Source organism: Fukomys damarensis, unplaced genomic scaffold, assembly GCF_012274545.1.
Source record: "Fukomys damarensis isolate Sample0158 unplaced genomic scaffold, DMR_v1.0_HiC HiC_scaffold_39, whole genome shotgun sequence".
NCBI classification, from domain to species: domain Eukaryota; kingdom Metazoa; phylum Chordata; class Mammalia; order Rodentia; family Bathyergidae; genus Fukomys; species Fukomys damarensis.
Window position 1 is genome coordinate 103,816,605 of NW_022900951.1, and position 11,459 is coordinate 103,828,063.

The following is an 11,459-nucleotide window of genomic DNA, read 5'->3' on the forward strand; positions in this document are numbered from 1 at the left end:
CAAATCAGGTTAAGCATATTTATCTATTTAAGCAGGTCCTTTCATTGAGGAAAATATTTTCAAAATCCATCTTCAGGCTTTCTGAAATATAAAGTACATGACCATTAACTTCAGTAACCATATTGTGCAAAATTACCTCAGAAGTTATTGATCCTATCTAAGTGTAACACAGAATTCATTGATTACTTTTTCTCCATCTCTCTCCTATTACATTTCTTGGCCTTTGATAATTACTATTCTATTCTCAAACTCTATAAAATCAACATTTTTAGATTCTTTTTATGTATGAGATAAAGGAAAACCTTGTTTTTTGTTAATAAAAATTTTTATTTAATTTAATAATCTCTAGCTCTATCCATGTTGCCACAAATAAGACGATCTTATTCTTTTTAATTGTTAAATATTCCATTTATGTATGAGATAAAGGAAAACCTTGTTTTTTGTTAATAAAAATTTTTATTTAATTTAATAATCTCTAGCTCTATCCATGTTGCCACAAATAAGACGATCTTATTCTTTTTAATTGTTAAATAATGTCCCATTGTGTATGTTTGCTATATTGTCTTCATGGTTATTTCAATTTCTTGGACATTGTGAATAGACCTTCAATGAACCTGAATGTGTCTAATTTACACATATATTTTATTTCCTTTGTTCATAGGCCCATTGCAATGATTGCTGGTTCATATGATAGTTCTACTTTTAATTTTTTGAGGAACCACCATACTGATTTCCACAATGGATGTACTAATTTAAACTTCCATCAACATTATGAAGGTATTCTCTTATCTCCATTCCTTACTAGCATAATTTATGTTTAGACTTTTTGATATTAACCATTTTTAGTGGAGTCAGATGCTGCATCATTATGGTTTTGATTTGCAGTTTTCTGATTGAACATTGTTCCATTTATATTTTGGTTATTTTCTTCTTTAAGTAACATATTTAGATCTATTAAAAATTACATGTAAGCAAATATTGCTCTTACATTTTTCAAGTTCTTTATATATTTTGGATATCAACCCATTGCAATATATGTAACACAAATATTTTCTCCTATAGAGTCATATGCCTACATGCTTTGTAGATTACTTTCTTTGTGAATGAATTTTACTTTTATGAAATCACATTAGTCTTTTTGTTTTGTTTTGTTTTTGCCTTAATTTCCTCTGAATTTGGTGGCTTATCCAAGAAATTCTTGCCCAATCCCAAGTTGTTAAGCATTTTAAAATGATTCTTCCTTATCGTTATGTAATTTTGTCTTTTATATTTTTATTTTTTGTACAAAGGATCGAACTTAGGTACTTCTGGTTGTGAGGAAAGCTAAGGGACAAAACCACTGTGCTAAATCCCCAGCCAATTTTACATTTTATATTTAAGCCTTTAATACATTATGAGCTTGACATTGTAACTAGTAAGAGATAGCAGTCCAATCTCATATATTTGCATGTGGATATTGAATTTTTCCAGCACTATTTACTGAAAAGACTCTTCTTTATTTAATATGTATTAATAGTGGCTTTGGAAAAATTCAGTTGACTAGGTTTATTTCCAGGTTCTCTATTCTCTTCTTTCGTCCTATGTTCTGTTTTTAAGCTGATATTCATAGACCATGCTTACATTCTTGGAATGAATCCCTTTGACCATACTAAATCATATTTTTAAAATGTTCTTGGAAGTCTTAGTATTTTATTGAGAATTTCTGTACCTTTTTAATGAATAATATTGGCATGGAATTTTCATCCTTTCTTCTTTCTACTTTTCTGTCTTAGTTTAGTTGTTGTCCTGTCCCTATTTGCTTTTGGTATTAGCATAATGATGTCATAATAGATTGTGGTTGCAAGGATTCTTTCCTCTTTTCTTTAATAATTTAGGAGAAATTACAATTATTGACTTTGAAGTTTTTGGTAGAATGCAACAGTGACAATGTCTAGCTCTGAGCTTTTATTAACAGGAAAATGTTCATAACTGATAACTTGTGTTTTTTGGTGTACAGGTTTTTAATTTGTTCATAATTGTCTCTTGATGAGATGTATGTGAATAGGAATGTGTATTTTACTTCTAGAAACTTAAATTTTATTTTCCATAGTAATCTCTAATGATATTTTGCATTTGTGTTGTGTGAGTTTTAATTTTTTTGAGATTTTATTTATTGAATCTTCTCTGTCATTTTTTCATTTAAAGCTTTATTTTGCTTATCTTTTGGAAAGAAGACATCACTGTTTTATTGTTCTATATATTTTTTTAATTTTTATTTCATTTGCTTCTACTCTGAATTTCTTTCTTTTTCTAAAATTTTGGTTTAGTTTGTTAGTGTTTTGTAGTTGATTGACATGTAGTTACAGGTTATTTATATAAGATCTTTGTATTTTAGCATGTGTACATTCATTGCTATACACTTTTCTCTTCACACTTTTGTTGTGGTGTCATAGAGGTACCAGTGTGTAGTGTCTTTATTTTCATCTGTTATAAAAATATTACATTTCTTTCATGATGTCTTTTCTTTCTTAACTCTACTGAAAACACCTGAAATATTACCAGGAAACTGTGCAGTAGGCAGCAGACTTTTGCTCTGGGTATAATGCAAACCTGAGAAGAAGATTTAAAACAGACAGAAAAAAGAGAGACAGAAACTGGGAGCCAGGACAGCCAATGCTTGCCCAGTCAACAAAGTCACTGGTCCATCCAAGCCACTGATTTCTATAAATAATGAATAGTCATACAGGTAAGCTACATTTGAGGGTGGGGCTTCATGCAAGGATGTGCAATTGTACAGTTTCTATGGAATGTAATTCTTTTATAACAAACTTGAAACCAAAACATACATGTTTTCTTGGTAAATCACTCCTGCACACCTACTTGATATTGTTAAGCCTTCTAATCTTGTATCTCTCTTTTTATCCTTCTAAGAAGACAAACATACAAAATCCTTCCATAACAAAAGTATATCTATTTTATATATAGCCTTCTTAATATTTTTCCTCCATCTCACTGACTGTAAACTTTTGGTAACAAACTTGGCTTCAGCTGTTTAAATTTTAGTGCATAATTTTTTTTCTTTCTGTTCTCTGATGGCTACATTTTAAAATTTCTGGCTGCCAATAGAACATTAACCTTGAGTTTGGTTCTTATCTTAAACACAAATGAAGCAGAGAGAAGACCCAGTTAACCCTATATTTACAATTCAAAACTTTGTAAACCGTGAAAAATGTAAGCACACCAATTAAATGTCAATTCACTTTGGAATAAAGATACATTTGTCAATTAGCTAAAATTTGTAATTTGATTTTTTAAAAATCTCGTTATTTCTCGTAGAGAGTGGTTGCAGCTTCACTAGCTTTGCTTTGGATTCCAGAGGTTTGCAGGCATCATCAGTGCTGGCCTTGAGGCTCTTAAAGTTGTAAATGTGTTTTTTTTTCTGTTTTGCATTATGTTCTTCAGAGCTATCATGGTTGCTTTCAACACATTAGTTATTTTCTCATTTGAGTATTTTCCAATCTGAGTGTGAGTTTTATTTGATTTTCTTCTAAGTCTGACCACAGAGCCTGACGTGCACATCTTGGTGCGCTAATGCCAAGCAGTTCTCCTTGTGTTTTTATCCCCATCTCCTCCACAGATTCCATGTGGTCTTGGCAACTCAGGTAGAGGGGGAAGCAGCTCAGTCTCCTCTAAAGGGGAAGCATTGGGCTTTCCTTGTAGTGACATCACATTTTCTGAGGTGAGTCCTCTAAGTGAATGACAGCATAATTGGCAAGATGTTTTCATAAAACAATAACTGAGCAGTTCTCACCAGTGGCCGACTGCTGAGGAGTAGAAACTTGAGTAGTTCCCAGGCACGGTTGTAAGGGTCACAAAATTAACTAAAAGTTGGAACACATAAATTTCCAAGTTGTCAAGGTCTCAAGGGAAATAACTATTCTTCTTTCTTAAGCTGTCTGGATGTTATTTCTGACACACTCCCAAAGTTCTATATCTCAAGTTCTTGTTTGCGAAAACAAAAGATTAAATTTAACTATAGTGATTTTTTTAACACTGCAGGCCAGTGCCCTGAAACTTGCTTGTTTTAAAAAGGATACAGAGAACCTACACATAATATTGATCTTCATCCTAAAGTGATTACCTGGTGTTTTAGTCCCAGCTAATTACCTTCTCACATTGGAAGCATCTACCTCTTTTTCTCAGTTTTGTTTTATATCATACCTCTTTATCACTTATTATATGAGGGGATCTGCATCATCTAAATTCCTCCTCCACTCTGAGTGGTCTTTCTGAGCAGTTGTTTGGTACTGAACTATGATATTGTCTATAAACCTCAGACAAGCTCAGTATTGTCATACAAGGATGAACAACTGATGACAAAAACCGTGTCACCTTGGCTAAAGTACAATGATTCTTCAGTGTGGAGCAGCAGAGGACCCCAGCAGTGGCTTGTGACCTTCTGGTGAACCCACCCATTTGGTGCAGAGCAATAGAGGAGCCAACCCAAAAGGGTTCCAACACAGCCATTTCATCCCCCTTCACCAGAACAAGAGAAAGAGGTCCTCTCTGAGTTTCATAAATGAAAATTGAAGCCCACTGGAAAAGTGAAGAAAATCTCTGTGATAAAGGCACACCAGACCACCATAGTTGGTAAGTTGGAGGGAATAGCATTGTACTTCAGAACCTGGTCTATCTTTAGGGGATGGATAGCTAGAACCAATGGTAGAACTTTGCAGGGTTCAACCAGTAGGAGGTCAGAGATCTCAACTTGGGTTTGCAGCCAGAAATCAGCCTGAGCCTCAGGGAACAGCTGTTGGCTTGCTGAGACTAATTAACATAGATCAGCACACTACTGTCTACTCTCTATTGTGTCAACAGTGGCATATCCTGAAGGATATCCTCTATTTACATTTTTTATGTGCAAAGTAATGTTTTTCTTTTATCTTCAATCATTTAAAATTTTAATCTATCTTTTCCTCTGAATTTTTCCCTTTTCTCTTTTTCTTTTCTCCTTCTTCTCTCTCTCTCTCCCTCCCTCCCACCTTGTTCTTCATTTCTCTCACTCTTTGTTCTCTTCCTATCCTAATTTGAATTTCTTTTTATTTTTCTTTTTTTTCTTGTCTTTTTCTTTATCTCTAATGTCATTGGTTTTAAAATAAAGTGATTACAGTTTGTAGCCTCCCTATTGCTGTAACTTTGTTCTGATCTTCTGTATACTTTGTTCTTTCTTCTCCTTTTCTCTTTGACAGCATCCTAGAATTTGTGTGATCTTCCTCTGTTCTCAGGCCTTAATTCTAATATTTCTTTAGCCTATATACCTAACCCTAACTCCCAACTCCTTCCTAGTCTACATCCTGAAGGATAAAGTTGTTATATTGAAGAGTTTAGCCACTATAAACATGCTTTGGACTGGTCCTTGATTTTGATTTAATTCACATGGTTTAAAGTGATAGATTGATAACTACCATAAATTGAACTTTTATAAACTTTGCTTGATGCTATTGTTGTTGGTGACTGTATCACTTCGGCTAAGATATTGTGATTGATCTAATAAGTTGTCCTCAATGGTTCAAGGAAAATTAAATTGCCTATAGTCATTAGAGACTCAAAATTTAAAGACCACCTATATCTGGAAGATTGAAGTATTAACTCAGAAACTAAACCAAGGACAGTACCAACAACAAAAATAGAAATGAAAATAAATTTAAACAAGACACAGATACAGACTTTCATCTCACCAAAGGTAAGCTATGTGGGAAAAGAGGTGGAAAATTCTGACAGTCAACCATCTGGATATCCTGAATCGACAGCCCAGGAAGAAGCAAAAAGATAAGGGAGGCTCTACAAAAATTCAAAACAGAAATAATATCCCAGATAACCACAGAGTTGGTGAGAAGAATCAAAGATATGATTAGAGTCTCTAGAACAGAAACAGATAAAAAAGACATGTGCTCAGGGCCATGATGGAAGCCATGAAAGCCCAGCATAGGAAAGAATTGGAATCCATGAAACAGATTCAAACAGATATCCAGATTAAAAACTCTATAGAAAGCATTTGTGGCAGAATGAGCAAATGTGATGATAGAACATCAACTAAAGAAGATAGGACTATGGTCAATGATCATGAAAAAAGAGATCACTTAAAAACAGTAAGGAATAATGATAAATCAATCCAACAAATCCTGGATGGTGCAAAGAAGAATAATATAAGCCTGATAGGAATCCATGAAATATCAGGAGAAAGTACAAATGACATAAAACAAACTATTGACAGAATTAATGACAGAAAATTTCCCAAACAGAGCAAAAGCATTTCACCTACAGATAAATGAGGCATATAGGACTTCAACTAGCTACAATAAAAAAAATGTATACCTAGATATAGGTTAATCAAGATCCCCAAAACCCAACAGAAGAACAAAATTCTACAAGCAGTTAGAGAAAAGAAACAAATCACATGCAAAGGGAAACCCATCATCATCACAGCAGACTTTTCAACCTAAACGCTGAAGTCAAGGAGCACCTTAAGTAAGGTATTTGAAGCCATAAATAAAAGCAACCTCCAATCTAAACTGTTGTATCCTGCAAAACTATCTTTCAAAAGTGACGGGGAAATAAGATGCTTCCATGACAAGGAGCACCTGAGAAATTTCATGAATACCAAACCAACACTCCAAAAAATTCTAAACAATATCTTGGGAAAAGACTTTGATGATCACAATCCATAAGGGACATCAGAGAAAATATACCAGGCAGGGGAAGAAATTAAAGGGAGAGGGGGAAAATGAAAGAGCCAACAATAGTAAAATAACATGACAAGAAAAGTCAATACATATCATTTATAACCATCAAGGTTAATGATCTCAAATCACTGATCAAAAGAAATAGACAGGCAGCTGGGCATGGTGGTGCACACCTGTAATCCCAGCACTTGGGAGGCTGACGCAGGCGGATCACTGTGACTTTGAGATCAGCCTTGGCTACATAATGAGTTCCAGATCAGTCTCAAGTACGTGGTGAGATCCTGTCTCAAACCCCCCCAAAATATAATAATAAAAAAATAGACTGGCAAAATGGATTAAGAAGCAAAATCCAAAAATGTTCTGTATACAAGGAAACCACTTAATTCACAAAGAAATTAAAAGATTGATAGTAAAGGATGGAAAACAGTTGTCCATGTGACAGTAGGACAGAAAAAAGCCAGGGTAGCTATCTTACTTTCAGACACAGTAGATTTTAAGGAAAACTAATTAAGAGAGACAAAGAAGGCCACTACATCCTTGTAATGGAAATAATACAAGAGGAAGAAATGACAATCATAAATATATATGCACCAAAAACTAATGCCCCAGTTCTACAAAACAAGTATTAAATGATATGAAAAATGAAATGAGTACTGATACAATTATAGTGGGGTACCTTAATACTCCACTGCTGCAAATAAATAGATGTAGACAAAAAATCAACAATGAAATAATAGACCTGGACCAAGTCTATGAACAAATGGACTTATTTGATATCTACAGAGTGTTACACCCCACAAAATCAGAACATGCACTTCTTTCATGGGTCATTTAACAAAATAGACCACATGCTAGTTCAATAAACATGCTTAAGTAAATGCAAAATAATTGAAGTTATCCCCTGTACATTATCGGACTATAATGCTATTAAACTTGAGGTCAATAGCATAAGAAATGGCAAAAACTACAAACACATGGAAATTGAATAACACCCTCCTGAACAACTACTGGGTCACAGAGGAAATTAAAGAAGAAATTAGATAGTTTCTACAATTAAATGATAAAGCCAGCACAATATACAGAAATCTATTGGACACAATGAAAGCAGTTCTAGAAGGGAAAGTAATGGCAGTAAATGCCCATACTAGGAAAACTACAAGCTCAAATAAACTTAATGCCTAACCATAAGCTCCTAGAAAAACAAGAGCAGATCAAACCCAAAGTTCAAACAAGGGAGTAAATTATAAAGATCAGAGCAGAAATTAATACAATGGGGACTATGAGAATGGTGCAAAAAATCAATAAATCAAATAATTGTTTTTACAAAAGAATAAATAAAATCAATTAACCCTTAGCCAACCTTATCAAAAAAGGAAAGAAAAGGCTCAACTTCATTTAATTAGAAATGAAAAAGCTGAAGTTACCACAGATCTAGCAGAAATCCAGAGAATCATCAATACCTACTTTGAAAATCTGTAGTCTAAAAGTTTGAAAAACACAGAGTAATTGGACAGATTCATAGATACATATGAATTTCCAAAATGAATGAAGAATATATAAAACATCTAAGAACCCCAATTACATTCAGTGAAAATGAAAATGTAATTAAAACATTTCCAACAAAGAAAAGCCAAGGTCCGGATGGATTCACTACTGAATTCTACAAGAAATTTAAAGAAGAACTATTGCCACTATTCTTTAAGTTCTTTAATGAGATTGAAAGGGAAGAAATAATTATAAATTTATTCCTAGAAGCAAGTGTTACTTTGATTCCCAATCCAGGGAGAGACCCAACAGAAAAAGAGAACTACAAGCCAATGTCCTTAATGAACATAGATGAAAAAATCCTTAATAAGGTACTGGCAAACAGAATACAGAAGGTCATTAAGAAGATCATACACCTTGACCAAGTTGAATTTATCCCAGGGATTCAGGGATAGTTCAACATGCATGAATCAATAAATGTAATGCACTATATTAGCAAAGTCAAGGACAAAATCCATATGATCCTTTCAATAGATGCAGAAAAACATCAGACAAAACTCAACACCCATTCAAGACAAAAACTCTATAGAAAATTAGAATAGCTGGTCTTGATTTCAACCTGATAAAGGATATATATGAAAAAACAACAGTCAACATCACACTAAATGGCCAAAAACTGAAAACCTTCATGCTAAAATCATAAACAAGACAAAGATGTTAACTATCACCACTCCTGTTCAATATATTTTTGGAAACATTAGCCACAATTGTTATACAAGAGAAAGAAATAAAATAAAGAAGGGAAAGGAAGAAGTTAAACTGTCATTATTTTCTAATGATATGATACTCTACACAGAAGACCCAAAAACTCTGCCAAAAGACTTCTTGCCTTAATTGAAAAATCAGTAGTGTAGCTGGCTACAAAGTCAATACTCAAAAATTAGTAGCCTTCTTGAATACAAATAAAAGGCTCATTGAGAGAGAAATTAGGGAAACAATCCTTTTCACAATAGCATCCAAAAATATGAAATATCTACGAATCAATCTGATTAAGGAGGCAAAAGAAATTTACACTGAAAACTACAGCACTCTGAAAAAAGAGATGAAAGAGGATTTAAGAAAATGGAAAGCCATCCCTTGCTTCTGGGTAAGAACAAACAACATAATGAAAATGGCCATACTTCCAAAACTTCTATACAGTTTCAATATGATCCCCATTGAAATCACAACAGTATATTTCACAGGACATGAGAAAACAATCCAAAAATTCATTTGGAACCAGAAGAGACCTAGAAGAGCAAAAGCCATTCTAGGTAACAGAGACATGGCAGGGGATATCACGATTCTCAACTTGACACTATCCTACAAAGCCACAGTGATAAAAACAGCATGGTTCTGGCAAAGAAAGAGACCCAAAGATCAATGGAATAGATTAGAAGGTTCAGAAACAACTCCAGATATACACAACTACCTCATCTTTGACAAAGGAGCCAACCATCCTCACTGGAGGAAAGATAGTCTTTTTAATGCATGGTTTTGGACAAATGGGCTTTCAACTTGCCAAATAATAAAACTAGATCCCTATCTTTCACCATGGACTAAACTAAAATCCAAATGGATTAAAGATCTAAGTATCAAAACAGAAACACTAAATTTTCTGAAAAATAAGTTAGGTAGAACTCTCAAAGACATTGGCACATTCATCATTGTGATCACATTCATCATTGGGAATTTGTTCCTGTACATGACACATCTTGGCTCTTTATTTCCCATTCCCTGTCTTTCTCTTCTAGCCCTCCGCTCCTCCCTATTTACAAAAGCTTTGTTTCCAGTTTTTCCCTCTCTATTCTTTCTTTCCCTTCTTTCCTTTCTCCCTCTCCTTTCTGCTTTGAATCTTTTTTCCTATTTCACAATGTCTATTATACATTTTAAAACTCATTTACACTTTCAGTTTCTCACACCAGAGAAACAATTCAGTATTTACACGTATAAGTCCTATTTATTTCACGTAAGATTATGGTGTCAAGGTGCATCCATTTAGCTGCAACCACTGTGAAAATCAGTGTGGGGATTCCTCAAAAAACTAGGATTACAGTTCTCATTCAACCCAGCTATTCCCTTCCTGGGTACGTTCCCTGAAGAATTAAAAGCATCATATCACAGTGACATGTGGGCACTCATATTTATAGAAGAACAGTTTGTAATATATATTATAAATAATTATGATGAGAAAAAATTCCACTGATCAGTATAAAATTGACAAATGTTAAAAAAAAAACAAGATGTAAAAAGCAGCCAGAGGAAACAAAAAAATATATAAATGCAAACCTATTAGGATTATAACAGACATTTCAACACAAACTCTAAAGACTAAAAGAGCTTGTAGTGAACTATTTCAAGATCCCCCAAACAACTTCTGACCCAGATTAAAATGCCTAGCAAAACTGTCTATAAAAATAGATAAAAAGGGCATTTCATGAAAAAAAAGAACAACTCAACAGATTTGTAAATACTAACTCCACACTTCAGAAAATACTAAAGAATATACGATACAAAATGATGAAGAGAATAAAGCCACAAACTCAGAATGAAGACACCAAGCGAGGTTAATAAATAAACAATAACAATATAAAATGCCTGGAAAAATGAAAACAAAAGAGTAACAGAGAAAGAGTGTAATGACAATAATTAATCAACACCCCTTAGTAATATGTTAATAGTCTCAATGTTAATGGTTTCAACAGTACAATTAAAAGATACAGATTGGCAGATTGGATTAAAAAGCAGAATCCAACAGTCTGTTGAATTCAAGAAAATCATCTGATGCATAAAGATATTCATAGCTAAAAGTTCAAAGGATGGAGAAATAGATTATGTGTCAGGACCTCCAAAACAAGGGGGGGTAGATATTTTAATCTCAGAAAATGTAATGTTCAAGCTAAAATGGAGAAGAGACAAAGAATGGTACTACATAGACGGTGAAGGAACAATCCGACAAAAACAGATAACACTTTTAAATACATTTATGCACCAAATACTGGAAGACTTAGGTTCCTAAAACAAATACTGCTGAACATAAAAGGTAAAATAAGTAAGAACACTGTCATAGTGGGTGATTTTCAACCCCAGTTTCACACAGAGATTGGTTCCTAAAGAAAATAATTAATATGAGCTAAACCATACCCTTGTACAAATGAACTTGACAGATATCTACAGAGTATTCCGTCCTACTACAAAAGGGTGTATATATAT